Here is an 18,771-nt window from a genome sequence, read left to right as displayed (position 1 = left end):
AATTTTTAACTCATTTTTGCTTGAAATATAACATACATACAAGAAAAAGGCACAAATCATAAGGTGTGCAGCTCAATGAATTATTACAAGGCAAACACACCGTGTGGTCACTGCCCACGTCAGTACACGGACTGCTGCCAGCTCTGCAGGAGCCAACTCCGAACAGTCTTCCTCCTGCTCCCAGAAGCACTTACTGGTTCTGCAGAGACCGCAGGCTCAGGCTGGCAGGCAAGCTCAGGGAAGCCACTGAGGAAGCAAGTAGAGACCCCCTTCAGGGGAAGGGGAGAACCTATTGCAGCACCAGCCCACCTCTCAAACCGGGAGCGCCTGGCCAATGCCATAGTGTGAGACCAAGATTTTCTAAAGGTGAAATGCAACAACACATAAAATACAATTTAAAAAAACACCTCCAGCCAGACCTGTGGTGGTGCAGTGGATAAAGCGTTGACCTGGAACACTGAGGTCGCAGATTCAAAACCCTGGGTTTACCTGGTCAAGGCACATATGGGAGTTGATGTTTCCTGCTCCTCCCGCTCCCTTTCTTTCTCTCTCCCCTCTCTAAAAAATGAATAAATGAAATCTTAAAAAAAAAAAAAAAACACCTCCAGACTTACTTTCTGTTATCTTCCCTCACTGTGTGATTCCAGAGAAGGGTGAGGTCAAATGTCACCAAAGTAAGGAGATGAGGCAGGAAAAATTCTTTCCAAGAGAAAAGAAGTCCCCTTCTTCCAGCCCATGGATAGAGAGAGGAGAGTGGAGCGGCAGAGGGCAATGAGGAAGTGAGCAGGTGAGCATGACTGTACTTCCCCCTTCCAGGCTGAAATCTGCAGCCTGGTTGTGGCTGTTTGTGGGTTAAAAGGGATTCCAAAAACAGAGGGCATTTTCCCCAACTTGCCTTTTGGGGCTCCCGTCTCAGTCTGTTCAGGCTGTATGACAAACTATCATAGCACAGGGTTTGTAGACAACAGAATTTATTACTCACAGTTCTGGAGACAGAAAGTCTGAGATTAGGGTGCCAGCATGGTGAAGTTCTGGTGAGAGCCTTCTTTCTAGTTGCAGACTGTGAACATCTCGATTTCCTGTTGTATCCTCATGGAGTGGGGAGCAGAGGGAAGCCCCCATTCCATGAGGACTGCACTCTCATGACCTCACCTTATCCTAATTACCTCTCCAAGGTCCCACCTCCTAATACAGTCATATTGGGGATGGGGGTAGGGTTTAACACATGAACTGGGGCAGCAGGGGGGGGGAAGCATTTAATTCGGAACAATGCCTCACAGAATGGGCATCCTTCACCCCTGTCCATTCAACATGAGGTGGCTGCAGAAATGGAATAAATGGTTATCACATGGTTGGGCAGACAGACAGAGGCTTGAGCTAAATATCCCAGCTAAATTTCTTCTCTTTGAGTGTCAAGGGGCTAGAGACCCCTGTGGGAGGGGACTGAGAAAACTTGAGACATCCCTCAAATATGGGGATAAGTACAAAAATATTTTGCAGTGGATAATCCATAGTATTAGTTTCCAGTATGCGGTGCCATGGGTAGTGGCCCACTCACTCTCTAAGTGCTTTTATTTCTTTCCCTTTTCTATCAGATTAGGATGAAAGCTTCAGATGGGGGATTTCTTGTCAAATCCCCCACAGTGGCTCAGTGGCTGGACTCGGCCTGACTTCCCAGAGACAGAGAACCTCCCAGGGAAACGCCCTCGTGCTTCCTCCCCCACGTGGAACATTTTCTGCACGCAGACTCACTCTTCCCTTGCAGACAAAGGAGCAAGGCTCTGAAGTCAGCCCGAGCTGTGTTTGAATTCAGGCTCTGCCATTTACAGCTGATCTATCTTGGACAAATTACTCAAATTCTGTAAGGCTGATGATACTTCTATAGAGATAATATTTAGAGGGCAGTGACCAGGTTAAAGGAGACACTTATGAAAAGTGTACACCCAGCACCTGACATTCAGTAAATTCCCTTCTCCCCCAACCCAGACTGAAGGCGACACATGTTCGGATGGGTGAGAAGGCCAATGCAGGAGACAACGTATCTCAGTCCAACGGCTGTCTTATCTTCTTGTAATGTTATTTCACTTAGTGTGTATATATAAAATATATATATATATATATATATATATATATATATATATATATATATATATATATTTTGTATTTTTCTGAAGCTGGAAACAGGGAGAGACAGTCAGACAGACTCCCGCATGTGCCCAACCGGGATCCACCCGGCACGCCCACCAGGGGCTACGCTCTGCCCACCAGGAGGCGATGCTCTGCCCCTCCGGGGCGTCGCTTTATTGCGACCAGAGCCACTCCAGCGCCTGGGCAGAGGCCAAGGAGCCATCCCCAGTGCCTGGGCCATCTTTGCTCCAATGGAGCCTTGCTGCGGGAGGGAAAGAGAGAGACAGAGAGGAAGGAGAGGGGGAGGGGTGGAGAAGCAGATGGGCGCTTCTCCTGTGTGCCCTGGCCGGGAATCGAACCCGGGACTTCTGCACGCCAGGCTGACGCTCTACCACTGAGCCAACCGGTCAGGGCTCACTTAGTATATTTTTCTTGAAACCAACTTTAATTCTTTTTTTAACTTAGCCCCTTGTCTTAACCAATAATATTTGTGAAATCATGGGTTTAATTTTCTAACAATATATTTTCCAATGCACGGTAAATACATTTAAATCACTCATTCAAGAGATAGAGTGCCTTTTCTGCTCCCAGTAGGATTAATATGTTTGTTATCGATCCTTTTCTAATATCCATAATAATGAATGCATTCAGGTATTCATTCACTCAGCACATATTAGCGAGCCTTTTTATGTTAGAACAGCCTTGGCCCAGTTCCAGGCTCTTGAGCACCCCGTTGAGGCAGCTGACGCCAGACCCCAGTCGTTCCTAGCGCTGAGAAAATGGGAGGACTTGCCACACTGCTTAGGATGCTTGGTCATGTGTTTACAGAGGAGCCCGGTCAGAGCGCACTAAACCCCAGGCCCAGCCTGCCTGGGAGGGAAGGTGGAAGGGGTGGGGGAATCCACCCAAGGGCCTGAACATCTTGTTCTAGCTTTCCATCTAATTCTTCCTTAAAGGTGACTGAAAGAAAAATTGACTCAAGCCGGCTCTGTGGGTTTGGCCACCGTGTGCGTGTGCGTGTGCGTGTGCGTGTGCTCTCCCTTCACTTTCTCTCTCCAGGCAGCAATATGAGTAGTAAGTTAGCTCAGGGCCTACAGCGACAGGGTAAGCCAGCCACACTCACCCTTTTTGCTTTTTCTCATTCTTCTTATAAAATCGCTTTGGGCTCCAGATTGGCATGAGGCCAAGATTCAGATCTGGGGATAATTTAGAAGCAAATTTTTAGGCTGAGCCAAGAGTTCCAAACCAACTTTACCAGATGTTATCATACTTTGCGCCACGGGACACCACACGCTGCTTCAACGAATGCACCAGCTCCCGTCTTCAGGTCTTCAGTATGACTTTCCCAGGCTGCGCCTTCCTTAGGACTTGGCTTTGCCAATTATCTCCTGTCTGTTGCCTTTTCAGTCTCATGCTTTCTGTTCCGGCCTTCCTCTTTGTGTACCAAAGTGTTCCCCACGACAAGAACAAGGCAGCTAACCCACACCAGTCCTCCCCGTTGCATGTCCTTTGCGTGTCAATGCCGTCTCTTCCTTCCTTTCGTTACATGTCAGGAGAATGGGTTAGTTAGGGCCTTAACTTGTCAGCCACCCACACACTCTTTTTTTTTTTTTTTTTTTTTTTTAGAGAAAGAGAGAGAGTCAGAGAAAGGGACAGATAGGGACAGACAGACAGGAACGAAGAGAGATGAGAAGCATCAATCATTAGTTTTTCCTTACGACACCTTAGTTGTTCATTGATTGCTTTCTCATACGTGCCTTGACTGGGGGGCCTTCAGCAGACCGAGTAACCCCTTGCTTGAGCCAGTGACCTTGAGTCCAAGCTGGTGAGCTTTGCTCAAACCAGATGAGCCTGTGCTCAAGCTGATGACCTTGGTGTCTCGAACCTGGGTCCTCCGCATCCCAGTCCGACGCTCTATCACTGCGCCACCACCTGGTCAGGCCCATGCACTCTTTCATTTGTCCAATCTGTCTTCAGGTCCCGGCACCTTCTTAAAACTGCTATCCTCAAAGTCAGCAGCGACCCTCACGAGCCTCCTATACCTCTGTAGTCTGTGGCGCGTTGACCCTCCCTTGGCTCCCGCACCAGATGGCCTGGGTGGCTCCTTACAAGCCTTTCCCTGCCTCATCTTCTCCTCCCCTAGAATGAGGGCACCCAGAGAGCTGCTTTCTGGCCTCTTTTCCTCCCTCCCTGCATCTGTCCTCTCTCAGAGCAACCCCTCTGCGCCATCTTCTGCCCGCCAACACAGTGTACCTTCGGCCTTTGTAAGAGAAAGGCCGCAGCCTGGGCTCCTTTCTCTTCTATATATTATATATAATAAATAGGATATATGTTTAAACTTTATATATTCATTTTAGAGAGAAGGTGGGAAAGAGCAGGAAACATCAACTCCTACATGTGCCTTGACCAGGCAGGCCCAGGGTTTTGAACCAGTGACCTCAGTATTCCAGATCAATGCTTTATCCACTGTGCCACCACAGGTCAGGCTTGGCTCCATTCTCATTTCCTCTAAGAGCCCTAAACTAAAAATAGAAACGTCAAAAGCCTTATGACAAGGCCTCTGGGAAGGTCAATGGGAACACAGGGTTTCAGAAAGGAAGTGTGATCCCCGAGAGTCAGGCGGCCGGGAAGAACAGGCGATTCATAAGGAATGAGGCGTGGACGCCGCCTTGCTTTCCATGGACTGGAAGCAGACGAGTCGGCTGGCTGTCGGGGCAATGGGCACACAGGGGCCTGCTTTCAGACAGATGTCAATCGAAGCTCATCAAAGCTGTCTCTTTTTCAAAAAACAGGGCCCTAGGAAGGAGTGAGGGGTGCTCTCCTAGGGCCGCCTCAGCTGAGGCTGGAATGTGGAGCTCAAAGGACCTGGGCAGACCCGCCAGCAGGTAGAGAGGGAACCAGCAGGTGGGCCACCCATCTGCCCGGTTACAGCTAGGCTTCCACAGGAGCCTGGATGGGTTGCCATCAGGCAAAACTGGGCAGGACCACCAGGTTCTGCTTTATTATCAACAGATACAAATATTGATCAACTTACGACCTATGTAACTTACAATCATTCGACTTTACGATCACAATCGCTAGCCACAACTGCTCCATGTCTGGCAGCGCAGACGTTGCCCAGCTGGACGTACAACAGTGCGGACCAGCTTCTGACAGCACTACCATCTCTGCGTGCACCATTTCAACTGTTATCCCAGACTCGGTACAGCAGTTTGTGTTTTGTGTCTTGGATATTTTTCACCAAACCCCTCCCAAGATGTGTACCAAGAGGAAATTGTCTTTGCAAATATTAAACCAGTTGTACTAGTAGTGCAGTGTTTTACTTAAACTTGACGAATGTAAAAATAAGAAACAAAATGGTGTAGAGATGAAACAAATGGCATAAAATGAACAAAGAAAATTATGGTATATAACTATAATGAAAGAAAATTATGATAAAATATGACTTAAAGATTTTTATAACATCATTTCACAGTACTGTATATATAACCTACTCACAACCAAATCGTGTTACGACCGGTCTGGCTGAACCAATCGTGGTCGTAAGTCGAACACTAGCTATATTTGTTAGTAAGTTGCAGAATTCTAACGTGTGTGTGTGTGTGTGTGTGTGTTCAGTGAGGAATATGTTTGTGAGACTACAGAATAAAGCATGCACCCCGGAGAGGAGGAGGAGATGTGGGTGGCAGGGCAGCGTGAGCACGGTCGTCAGGCCCAGAGAGCCAGAGGAGGAAATTCGGCCTGACCAGACTTCTGTGGCCTAAACCAGCAGATCCTATATGTGCAGCATCTCCATGACTTGCATTTTCCAGGAGATGGTGTCCAAGAGAAGGAGGTATTGACCAAGTAAAAGACAAAGAGGGCTGTTGACCAGGAAGGCCAGACACTGACAGGAAGACCCCAAGTCCTAGGGGTCTCAGGGACGCAGCAGACCCCAAGTGGTGCTGCCAACACCTGGCACCGTCCCTGCTTTCTCGACTCTCTACTGTTAGAAAGCGGGTCCAAATTAAACAGAACAATTTAAACACTTTTCATTCCAGATTTTCTTTCCTTTTCCTTAACAATAAATTTTTTGCCTGACCTGGTGGTGGCGCAGTGGATAGAGCATCGGACTGGGATGCGGAAGGACCTAGGTTCGAGACCCCGAGGTCGCCAGCTTAAGTGCGGGCTCATCTGGTTTGAGCGAGGCTCACCAGCTTGGACCCAAGGTCGCTGGCTCCAGCAAGGGGTTGCTTGGTCTGCTGAAGGCCCGCGGTCAAGGCACATATGAGAAAGCAATCAATGAACAACTAAGGTGTTGCAACGCGCAATGAAAAACTAATAATTGATGCTTCTCATCTCTCTCCGTTCCTGTCTGTCTGTCTCTGTCCCTGTCTATCCCTCTCTCTGACTCACTCTCTGTCTCTGTAAAAAATAAATAAATTTAACAATATATATATATATATATATATATATATATTTTTTTTTTTTTTTTTTTTTTTTTTTTTTTTTTGTGGCAGAGACAGATAGGGACAGACAGACAGGAAGGGAGAGAGATGAGAAACATCAATTCTTGTTGCAGCTCCTTAGTTGTATGTGTCTTGACGGGGGGGGGGGGGGTAGGGGGCTACAGCAGACCAAGTGACCCCTTCCTCGAGCCAGCAACCTTGGGCTCAAGCTGGTGAGTCTTGCTCAAACCAGATGAGCCCCCGCTCAAGCTGGCAACCTCAAGGTCTCGAACCTGAGTCCTCCACATCCCAGTCGACGCTCTATCCACTGCGCCACTGTCTGGTCAGGCAACAATAAATTTATTTTTTTTAAAGAAATACAGTAGCAAGCATAGAGAAAGATACAACCCAGCTTTTAATTTTTAGCATTATGCCATTTCACAATTTCACATCAGGTCTTAGAGGTGATAGAGTAAATTTCACAGATTCAGCGAAGGGATCACTCTGTTGCTAAAGAAGCTGCTTGATTTCCACTGCTCTGCTGTCTGGCTGCTTTCCAGCAGTGGAATAGACATTCCTTTGAGAATCACGGTATCTAGCACTTGACTAGGAAGGCAGGCACTGAAGTGGACCCAAAATTCCCTCTCTTGCTCAGGAAGGGTGGATATATAGGCAGGTCAATTGTTAATCAGGTATGAGGTCTAAAGAAACAAGATATCTAAAGATGACTTCAAGCTGTATGTACACATGTTGTGGTAAGGTACTAAAGAATGGAAAAATTAATATTAATATTTTAGGAGAAAGAGTCAGTTTTCTTGCCCTGTCCTTTCTGTAGAGAGTGAGGGGAGAGGAATGTGGGAGTTTCCTGGCTTGATGAGACATACTGTGTAGGAAACCCCTTTTACTAGGAAGCTTAAAGGGCTTTTTTTTTTATTTAGTGCCGGGGTCCAGCCCCGGGGGGAATCCAGGGGTCCCACAGGAAGAGACGGCGTCAGTGCAAATCAAGTGAGAGAGCCGAATTCTTTTCTTTCTCTTTATTCTCTCGTTAGCATTTACTGCCAGGCATCTCTGCCAATGGCTGGTCTAACTTTACTTTTATACACACACACTAAGTTACAATCACATGGTATTCAGAATACATTGATTAATCATTGTTTTTGTTTCATTATGGTTACATTTTCTAGGTAACAGTTAATTCATTTCTATAAACTATAAATCAGGTGGTAAGTCATTCAAAGTACAATTATACAATAACTTGAACAGCAATAACAATATTGGTACAAACTTCCAAAAGGTCAGTACTGATTAATAACTCTATCTTACCTAAGATCCTATTGTCTAGTCAAATTTTATTTATTTACTATATTCATATACTAGTTAAGTTCTAACTTTATTCTTCTCAGAGTGTTCCACCACCTGCAGGTCAGGTATGCAAGAAGAAAGGAAAGTTTCTCTACTCTACCACATGAAAAGACTAGGGAGGAAAAGTGATGAATTAAGTGAAGGCTGAAAGGTGCTTTGTGTATAGTTACTGTTTCCTACCTATTCATAAGTCACGATCTATTCTTTCTAACATGATTAATGAGAAGAAATTCTCCTACAAACTTAACCCTTTATGAGGGATATTATAGCCAGCCTCTCATATCTATGAGCCCAGTTCAAGGGGTTTACAGGCTTTTCTGTGGAACTCACACCCTCTGTCTCATTTCCAAAGAAATTACTACGAATCTACAGGGAAAGCACGGTACTATTATCCCTGTGCCATAAATGATAGCACACACCCAGAAAAAAGGGGGATATAAGGCCAGATTAATACAAAAAGGTCAAAGGGGGAAGTATCATTGTGCCTTTCCTTTGCGGTGACTTTGTCAACCCGCAGCCATTGGCAGCCATTGGTCTTCTCTGCTGTGACTTTGTCAATCAGCAGCTTTTGATCTTCTTCTGCTGTGACCTTGTCAGCCAGCAGTTGTGGGTCTTCTCCTGCTGTGACCTTGTCAGCCAGCAGTCGGCTGCAATTAGCTGCCAAAGTTTTGTTGATCGGCTCCCGACAATTTAGGCCAAGCATTCAGAGAGATTTTGTAAATATGATTTCTATACTTGTGTAGAAATGGACGACATTTCTGCACCAGCTCAGGATGGACGACAGCACTGTGTTGTAAATGGAGAGGTTTTGTGCTGGGTTTTGAATGGAAATGGGAAGGAGACTTGGATTCCCTCCCTCCCCCCACACCTGTGAGGAGGAAGGTAAACACCTGCCAGGTGTGGAGGAACTGTAGAAAGATTAGGCAAGCCCTTTCCTCTTCCCCTTTCTTTCTCCTTAGTGGGTGATTCACAAATGCTTAATCCTCTGACATCATGTAAGCCCATCCTATCCTGAAAACGTGTGATTGATGTATGTACCTGTAGACAAAGGAATGGCAGATGGACACAAAAAGATTTAAGAATGTCTTTTAATATATCAAACGACATCCTTCGCTATTGTGTTACCTTATAAGTTTTAATATATAGGAATGTTTTTTATAAATCCTATAGACGGATATTATAAGCTTGATAATGATTATGTTACACTCCCCTCCTCCACCTTTTCCCGCCAATCTGTATGTAATCAAGTGTATATAACTAGCCTCGGAGCTATACTGGACACTGCACGATTTGGGTCAGTTATACCCTGTGTTTGTCATATGCAGCCGGCTTATTAATAAATCTCCCCCTTTTAATAAACTCCTTAAAAATTCATTTGGACTTCGTGTCTCTATGTAAACCCAGCGGAACGGCGCTTTACAATGATGTGATTAAGTGCATCTGCCCAAGCTTTGCCACCAGTTTTTCCTGTTTATGACTTTAATCTTGCTGGTTGTCATTTCACTAACATCTTTATGGAACTGTACACCCATATTTACAGTGTGACCTTTTAAGCACTGGAGTTTGTGAGTCATTACTGTAATTTTCCACTTATGACTTGGTCGTATAACAGATGGGTGTTGCCATAATTACTCAAATATTTCCTCTATTCACCTGTAAAATTAGAACAATAGGTAACACCAATTTCAAAGATTTCCTGAGAATTGAGATAATATACGTAAATCACCCAGCACAGTCATTGACAATACACTTAATAAATGATTTTCCCCCTTCCTTTCTAAATTTTCATAAAGAATCCATTTGAAACTCCATTTTGAATTCTTAAAGCATTGCCAACAAGGACTGCAGTTAGGATTTCTGCAAACTACTTTTGGTACACTGACAACTGTGGCATTTCCTTTCTTCTGAGTAATCCAGATGCTGGAAAACCTGTAGCAATGAACAGTGTTAAATATGATGTTTCAAAAATGTAAAAATATGACCTTCACACAAATATAAAATAATACGTGTCAAGATTAATAGGTATGCCCTGGCCGGTTGGCTCAGCGGTAGAGCGTCGGCCTAGCGTGCGGAGGACCCGGGTTCGATTCCCGGCCAGGGCACACAGGAGAAGCGCCCATTTGCTTCTCCACCCCTCCGCCGCACTTTCCTCTCTGTCTCTCTCTTCCCCTCCCGCAGCCAAGGCTCCATTGGAGCAAAGATGGCCCGGGCGATGGGGATGGCTCTGTGGCCTCTGCCCCAGGCGCTAGAGTGGCTCTGGTCGCAATATGGCGACGCCCAGGATGGGCAGAGCATCGCCCCCTGGTGGGAAGAGCGTCGCCCCATGGTGGGCGTGCCGGGTGGATCCCGGTCGGGCGCATGCGGGAGTCTGTCTGACTGTCTCTCCCCGTTTCCAGCTTCAGAAAAATGAAAAAAAAAAAAAAAAAAAAAAAAAAGATTAATGGGTATTTACTGGTGCCCATTCATTATGAGGGCACCAGTAAGATGGTAAGACAGTGTCAAAGAAGAATTTGAGGAATAGAGAGGCAATGAGGAAAGATGAAATGGTTTTGCTAATACAAGCAAAACTGGTTAATATTCAAGTGCAAGAAAATGTAATGTTTGGGGTTATCTTTTTTACAGAGGAGAAAGCAGTTATATCCTTACTAGATGAAATTCATTTGCATCACTATCAACAAGAACTTCTAGCACCTACCAATTTTAGACAAGTTTAGTTCAGGCCCTGGCCAGTTGGTTCAGTGGTAGAGCATCAGCCTGGTGTGCCGGAGTCCCGGGTTCGATTCCCAGCCAGGGCACACAGGAGAAGTGCCCATCTGCTTCTCCACCCCTCTCCCTCTCCTTCCTCTCTGTCTCTCTCTTCCCCTCCTGCAGCCAAGGCTCCACTGGAGCAAAGTTGGCCCGGGCGCTGAGGATGGCTCCATGGCCTCTGCCTCAGGTGCTAGAATGGCTCTGGTTGCAACAGAGCGACGCCCCAGATGGGCAGAGCATCGCCCCCTGGTGGGCATCCTGGGTGGATCCCAGTTGGGCGCATGTGGGAGTCGGTCTGACTGCCTCCCCGTTTCCAACTTCAGAAAAATACAAAAAAAAAAAAAGTTTAGTTCAACTCCTACAGAGATGGAAAATAGTTTAGTCAATACAACAGTCAAATTACACAAACCTATAGAATCAGAAAATCAGAGATTGCAGTAGGCAATGGTAAGCATTCAACTGAAAGGAAGTTCTATAATCTCTGTTGCCCATTTCCATATCCTGGACAATTTTTCCCAAAGATACCTATCCATATAGGATGTGGTCTAGGATGATGGCCTTGGGATTTTCTCACTCTCAATTGTGGGATCACAAAGTCAACCTGACACAGCCCAGACCTAGATGCCCAGGTCTTTAACATCACCAGTTCCTTATGCCCAGTCTCTGGTTACAGGAATGCTCCTCTCCCTGGGTCATGCTGGGGACTAGGGGGTGGGTGCATGGGCAGACAGTTCCAATGTGAACCATTTTGTCCCTGTATTTGGTAGCCCAAGGACTAGCTGTACATGTAACACTATGCTTTAAGACTTCCCTCCACAAACTGCTCCAACATGCTATTCTCCTGCTTTTCCCTTGCAAACCCTCAACCCGTGCTGAAGAGATCATTAATATAATTAATATAATTTGCAAATTTTCATAAAATGTTCTGTTAAACAATTCATCACATGTTATCTTGGAACACTTCTTGAATCTTTTTTTTTAAACTTGTACAATTATTTTAAAAATGTTATTTCTTGTATCTTCAATTAAGATGTCATTTGATAGTGGAAATTATTCCCTTTTACCACTGCCCAATTGTTAAATAAATATTCAACAGGTGTTAAATTAGGTGTTTAAACAGGTGTTTAATTAGATTTAAATAAAAATGGATTGAAGATATATGGACAGAAGTATTAGAATAGAGTTCTTCCCTGCTCAGAAAAATTCTTTAACTCTCTAGTGCCTTCAGAATGATGTGAGAACAACTTATCAGAGAACTCACCCTCCCCTCCATATTGTCCACCTACCCTGGCCATGTCTGACGCTCACCCCCAATACAACATTGACTTTTACATCTCTGTATCTACTCTCCCGGTCTGGAATGCTCTTTTCCTTCACCTCCATGGCTTGACTCAAAAGCATTCTCTTCCACAAAAACTTCCAGATCCCTGTGGGGTTTTTTGTTGTTGTTGTTGTTTTTGTTTTTGTTTTTTTTTGTATTTTTCTGAAGTTGGAAACGGGGAGGCAGTCAGACAGACTTGCACATGTGCCCGACCGGGATCCACCAGGGGCGATGCTCTGCCCATCTGGGGCGTCGCTCTGTTGCAACCAGAGCCATTCTAGCGCCTGAGGCAGAGGCCATGGAGCCATCCTCAGTGCCCAGGCCAACTTTGCTCCAGTGGAGCCTTGGCTGCAGGAGGGGAAGAGAGAGACAGAGAGGAAGGAGAGGGGGAAGGGTGGAGAAGCAGATGGGCGCTTCTCCTGTGTGCCCTGGCCGGAAATCGAACCCGGGACTCCTGCATGCCAGGCCAACGCTCTACCACTGAGCCAACCAGCCAGAGCTCAGATCCCTGTGGTTTGAAGTTGCCTTGTCACTTGCTTGTCCCCTAAACAACTCTAGTGGGATGATGACAGGTGCAGGCTGTGGAGCCAGACTGACTCCACTTAATAGTTTTGTGATCTTTAGCAAGTAACAAAACCATTCTGTGCCCGAGTTTTCTAATATAAAATTTGAGAGACTACCACTGCTCACCTCATAGGGTTTTGTAAACATTAAATAAATTAACACATGTAAAGCCCTTAGAAGATGTTTGGAACATAGTGAGTGCCCAGTAGAAGTTAGTTATTGTGGTTCCTTTTGGATGCTGTTATAATTCTTTACTGGCGCCTCTTTCAGTTGGTTCACTGTCTTACATTAATTTTACTTTTTACATTTCTTCTACTTTTTTTTTCTGAAGTGAGAAGCAGGGAGGCCAAGAGACAGACTTCTGCATGCGTCCAACTGGGATCCACCCGACATGCCCACTAGGGGGTGATGCTCTGCCCATCTGGGGTATTGCTCTGTTGTAACCAGAGCCATTCTAGCACCTGAGATGGAGGCCTGGAAGCCATCCTCAGCGCCCGGGCCAACTTTGCTCCAATGGAGCCTTGGCTGCGGTAGGAGAAGAGAGAGATAGAGAAAAAAGAGAAGGGGGAAGGGTGGAGAAGCAGATGGGCGCCTCTACTATGTGCCCTGGTCGGGAATCAAACCCAGGACTTCCACATGCCAGGCTGATGGTCTACCACTAAGCCAGCCGGCCAGGGCCCTTTTCTGTCTTCTTTACTGAAGTGAGCTTCTTAAGGAATGTTTAGGGAACATCAGCTAAACTAATGAATAAATTAAAGAATAGATGAATGGGCAAACAAATCCTAATCAAAAGTCTGACTTTTTTGCTCATTGTATGTATAACTTTTTAAGAAACTGCTTAACTCTTTGAACTTCTATTTTACAAGTTCAGGCATCTGTTTGCTTTGGAGTGTAATGTTTGGATAGCCCTGGCATGTCCCGCAGCACCAGAACCTTTCACATAACCTGTCTTGGGCATATTTGTTTTCTGGGTGTATGTCAGAGTAGTAACTTCATTGTCAATTTGTCTTGCCTTCAAAAATCCACACATATAGTTAATTTTTTCCTAACAGTCAAACATAGAGTTAACTTTTTAAAAAATTTAAACATATAGTTAATTTTTTTCCGAATGAGAGCCCTATGTTGTAAAGAAGAAACATTACAACTAGCAAGTTATATGACCTTGAACCATTCACTTCCACAACCTAATTTTCTATTTCTTCATTGTTTTTTTTTGTTTGTTTTTTTTTGGGTTTTTTTTTGTTTGTTTGTTTTTGTTTTTCTCTTCCACGAAAACTTTCAGATCACTGTGGGGGTTTTTTTGTTGTTGTTGTTGTTTTTTTTGGGGGGGGGGTTTGTATTTTTTTCTGAAGCTGGAAACGGGAGAGACAGTCAGACAGACTCCCGCATGCGCCCGACCGGGATCCACCCGGCACGCCCACCAGGGGGCGACGCTCTGCCCACCAGGGGGCGATGATCTGCCCCTCCGGGGGCGTCGCCCCATCACGACCAGAGCCACTCTAGCGCCCGGGGCAGAGGCCAAGGAGCCATCCCCAGTGCCCGGGCCATCTCTGCTCCAATGGAGCCTCACTGCGGGAGGGGAAGAGAGAGACAGAGAGGAAGGAGAGGGGGAGGGATGGAGAAGCAGATGGGCGCCTCTCCTGTGTGCCCTGTCCAGGAATCGAACCCGAGACTGCTGCACGCCAGGCCGACGCTCCACCACTGAGCCAACTGGCCAGGGCCAATTTCTTCATTCTTAAAAAGAGGTGATTTCGCTACCTGTGAGGAGTGAAGTGTTTGGACGACACATCTAGCACCCCAAATTTTAAGACTGTCATCTCAGACACAGACTCCAAACCACCTGGCTCTGATAGCCAAGGAGGCCTGCATGCATGAGTCCCACAGCTCTATACCAAACAAAGAAGCAGCTTTTAAATCAGCCACACACGTTGGCCTGGCATGCAGGAGTCCCGGGTTCGATTCCCGGCCAGGGCACACAGAAGAAGCGCCCATCTGCTTCTCCACCCCTCCCCCTCTCCTTCCTCTCTGTCTCTCTCTTCCCCTCCCGCAGCCAAGGCTCCATTGGAGCAAAATTGGCCCAGGCACTGAGGATGGCTCTATGGCCTCTGCCTCAGGTGCTAAATGGCTCTGGTTGCAACAGACCGACGCCCCAGATGGGCAGAGCATCGCCCCTTGGTGGGCATACTGGGTGGATCCCGGTCGGGCGCATGTGGGAGTCTGTCTGACTGCCTCCCCATTTCCAGCTTCAGAAAAATACAAATAAATAAATAAATAAATAAATCAGCCACACAAAAACACCTATATATTTAATGCAACCCCCAAACAAAATTCCAATGATGTTTTTCACAGAAATAAATACAAAATCCTAAAATTTGTATGGAACAAGAAAATCCCCAAATAGCCAAGGCAATCTTGAGGAAGAATAAAGCTGGAGGCATTACATTTTCTGATTTCAAACCATATTACAAAGCTATAGTAATCAAAACAGCATGACATTACCATAAAAACAAATATATAAACAAACACAACAAAATTGAGTGTGCAGAAATAAACCCACACATATATAGTCAATTAATTTTCAACAAAGGAGCCAAGAATACAATGGGGAAAGAACAGACACATGCAAGAGAATGAAACTGGACCACTGTCTTGTACTATATATAAAAATCATCTCAAACTAAATTAATAGACTTGACCTGAAACCACAAAACTCCTAGAAGAAAACACAGGGGGTAAACTTCTTGATATTGGTTTCAGCAATGATTGTTTTGGATTTGACACCCATAGCAAAAGCAACAAAAGCAAAAACAAGCAAGTGGGACTACATCAAGCTGAAAAGCTTCTGCACAGGAAAGGAAATCATCAACAAAATGAAAAGGCAAACTATGGAATAGGAGCTTATATTTGTAGACTATCTATCTGATAAGCAATTAATACCCAAAATATACAAGGAAGTACAACTCAATAGCAAAACAAACAAAAAATCACAAATAAATAACACAATTTAAAAATGGGCAAAAAGCCTGACCAGGCGGTGGCGCAGTGGATAGAGCGTCGGACTGGTATGTGGAAGACCCAGGTTCAAGACCCCAAGATCACCAGCTTGAGCGCAGGCTCATCTGGTTTGAGCAAAAGCTTACCAGCTTGAGTCCAAGGTCGGTGGCTTGAGCAAGGGGTTACTTGGTCTGCTGAAGGCCTGCGGTCAAGGCACGCATGAGAAAGCAATCAATGAACAACTAAGGTGTTGCAACCCGCAACGAGAAACTAATAATTGATGTTTCTCATCTCTCTGTTCCTGCCTGTCTGTCCCTGTCTATCCCTCTCTCTGACTCTCTCTCTCTCTGTAAAAAAAAATTTAAAAAAATTAAAAATGGGCAAAACCCCCGAATACACATTTTTCCAAAGAAGACACACAGATGGCCAACAAGTACATGAAAAAGTGTTCAACATCACTAATCATCAGGGAAATGCAAATCAAAACCACAATGAGCTATCACCTCATACTCGTTATAATGGTTATTATAAAAAAGACAAGTGATAACAAAGGCTAGTGGAAAGGGAATCCTTATACACTGTTACTGGGAATGTAAATTTGTACATCCACTATGGAAAACAGCATGGAGTTTCCTCAAGAAAATAAAAATAGAACTACCATATGTCTAGCATTCCCACATCTGGGTATATAACCAAAGGAAATAATATCACTATCTTGAAGTGATGGCCATGCTCCCTTGTTCATTACAGCATTATTCACAATACCCAAGGTATCAGAACAACCTAAGTGACTGTCAATGGATGAATGGATAAAGAAAATGTGCTGGCCCTGGCCAGGTAGCTCAGTTGATTGTCCCTAATATGCCGAGGTTGCAAGTTTGATCACTGGTCAGGGCAGTTACAAGAATCAACAATGAATGCATAAATAAGTGGACCAAATAAACCAATGTTTCTCTCTCTAAAAATCAATAAATTAAAATTTTTGAAGAGATATATAATTATTTTTAAAAAGAAAATGTACCATATATATACATATATATATGTGTATGTATGTATATATATATGTGTATATATATATATATATATATATATATGCAATACTATTCAGCCTTAAAAGAGAAGAAAATTCTGCCATTTGCAACATCATGGATGAACCTGGAGGGTGTTATGCTAAGTAAAATGAGCCAGAGAGAAAAAGACACATACTGAGTGGTATCACTTATATGTGGAGTTTAAAAAACCCCAAAACAAAACAAAACAAATGTCAAGCACATAGAAACAGAGAGTAGTACAAACTTTCAGCAACAAGACAAATAAGGTCCGAGAATCTAATGTATAGTATATACATGGTGACTATAATATATAGTGATGACGCTATATTATATAACTGAAATTTGCTAAGAGAGTAGAACTTAAGTGTTCCCGCAGACAAAAGGGGGGTAAATACATGAGGTGATGGACCTGTTAACTAACTCAATGGTAGAAATCTTTTACAATTTATACATATATCAAATCATATTGTATATTTTAAATATCTTATAATTTTATTTATCAATTATATCTCAATAAAGTAAAAAAAAAAAAAGAATAAGGCCTGGCATCAAGTAGGCACTTGACACTAAATAAATGGTTATATTCAGGAATGAAGTATCAAGGGCTTGGGCTAATGGAAAAAAGGAGTTCAGATATAAGAAGTATTATGAGGAAGCACCTTCAGAACTTGGAGAGAAGATCAAGGCATTACTAAATTATAAATAACAGTGATTTTAAATACAAACAAGACATAAAACTCACATGGCCGTAAGCAGATAAAAAGCATAGACAATGGCACGTCTACACAGAGGAGAGGGTGTTCACTTCACTGTGGGCAGGAAAGGTGCCCATGGGCCTCAACGGATGGCGAATCTCTCAAGACTGAAGCAGGCATACACTTCCTGTTGAGGAGGTGGCATAAGACTAAGTCAGGCCAGAACTCCTGGAGTCAAGGGTTTACGTAGATTAGAATGATCTTAAGAAAATAGATTAGGACTGTCCCTGTGGTTGTCCACGGGGCCATGGCCACCAGGAAAGAGAGGACAGGTTTCCATCCTTCAGTTTTTAAGATGAGAAATAAATCTCTGGCTATTTTGTGTCTATAACAATCAACTAAATCCATAGGTTATGAATAAATTTATTCCTGATATAGCTACCTTCTTCTGAAAAGCATTAAAAAAAAAAAAAAAACCAGCACCACAAGAACATGACTTTAAGATCATTTTATATGTGCCCTGACCAGGAATCAAACCAGTAACCTCTGTACATCAGGATGATGGCCTTAACCAACTGAGCTATCTGGCCAGGGCTCTAAGATCATTTTAAAAGTGAATCTGTCTTCCTCTCCCTGAAAGTGGCCCGAGGTGACCTCTAACAATGGTTTGCTATTCACTAGTCCCAGAAAACCCCACAAAATCATGCAAATTGAGAGATTCAAAATTTTGTGTTCATTTTAAGAACACTCATGGAACTGCCCAGGCCAACCAGGGTACGCATAGTCAAAAAACCACCAAGTATCTAAGGTTGTCACTTTACAGAAGCAATGTGTGCCATTCCGTTGTTACAGTAATGGAGTTGGTAGGTGAGCCCAAGCCAAACAACAGGGAATACAGAATTTAAGGACTTAGATGTAGATTCTCTGGGTGCTGAGCACATCCTTGTGAACAAAGCTCCCAAGATGCGGTGCAGAACCCACAGAGCTCATGGGTGAATTAACCCACACATGAGCTCTCCCAGCCACACTGAGAGGATCCTTCTGAAGAAGAGCAGATTGTTCCTGAACCAGAGGAGGAAGTTACACAGAAAAAAAAAATATATATATATTCCAGAAGAAACTGAAGAAACAAAATCTTACCGCCCAGGAGTAAATTCAGCATAAAATAAATACTAACGAAAGAAGAGAGAGAGAGAGAGAGAGAGAGAGAGAGAGAGAGAGAGAGAGAATATACAATGATTGTGAGCTGAGACTGGTGTCATCCACACAGTGACAGGTCACACACATACCTATGCATTCAACAAGCATTTGATGAGTAGGTGAATAATGAATGAAAGAATGAATAAATGAAATACCTGAAGCTGTTTTGATTCCCACAGAGAGGTCTGAAGCAAGGTGTCCAGGGTGTGGGGTGTAGGGCCAGATGAGTCATCCAGAAAGAGGTTTGTCCAATGGACAGGTTTTATTAAAATCCATTGCAA

At 44.2% G+C, this 18,771-nt stretch overlaps 1 protein-coding gene across 2 annotated transcripts in view; it reads right to left on the bottom strand.

Annotated features, from left to right (window-relative positions):
* The window catches only part of GNE (glucosamine (UDP-N-acetyl)-2-epimerase/N-acetylmannosamine kinase), an 86,899-nt gene extending 68,128 nt beyond the window's left edge, over positions 1–18,771 (bottom strand). Inside the window, exons 1-2 of one of the 2 annotated variants that reach the window (XM_066367668.1) lie at positions 18,646–18,771; positions 17,338–17,477 (exon numbers count right to left, since the gene is read on the bottom strand). The gene's annotated coding sequence lies outside the window, so the exon portion shown is untranslated. The remainder of the gene's footprint in view (positions 1–17,337; positions 17,478–18,645) is intronic. The other variant, XM_066367666.1, reaches the window with a different exon arrangement.

Source organism: Saccopteryx leptura, chromosome 2 (assembly GCF_036850995.1).
Source record: "Saccopteryx leptura isolate mSacLep1 chromosome 2, mSacLep1_pri_phased_curated, whole genome shotgun sequence".
In the NCBI taxonomy this organism is placed as follows: Eukaryota; Metazoa; Chordata; class Mammalia; order Chiroptera; family Emballonuridae; genus Saccopteryx; species Saccopteryx leptura.
This window is presented reverse-complemented; position numbering and strand designations above follow the sequence as displayed.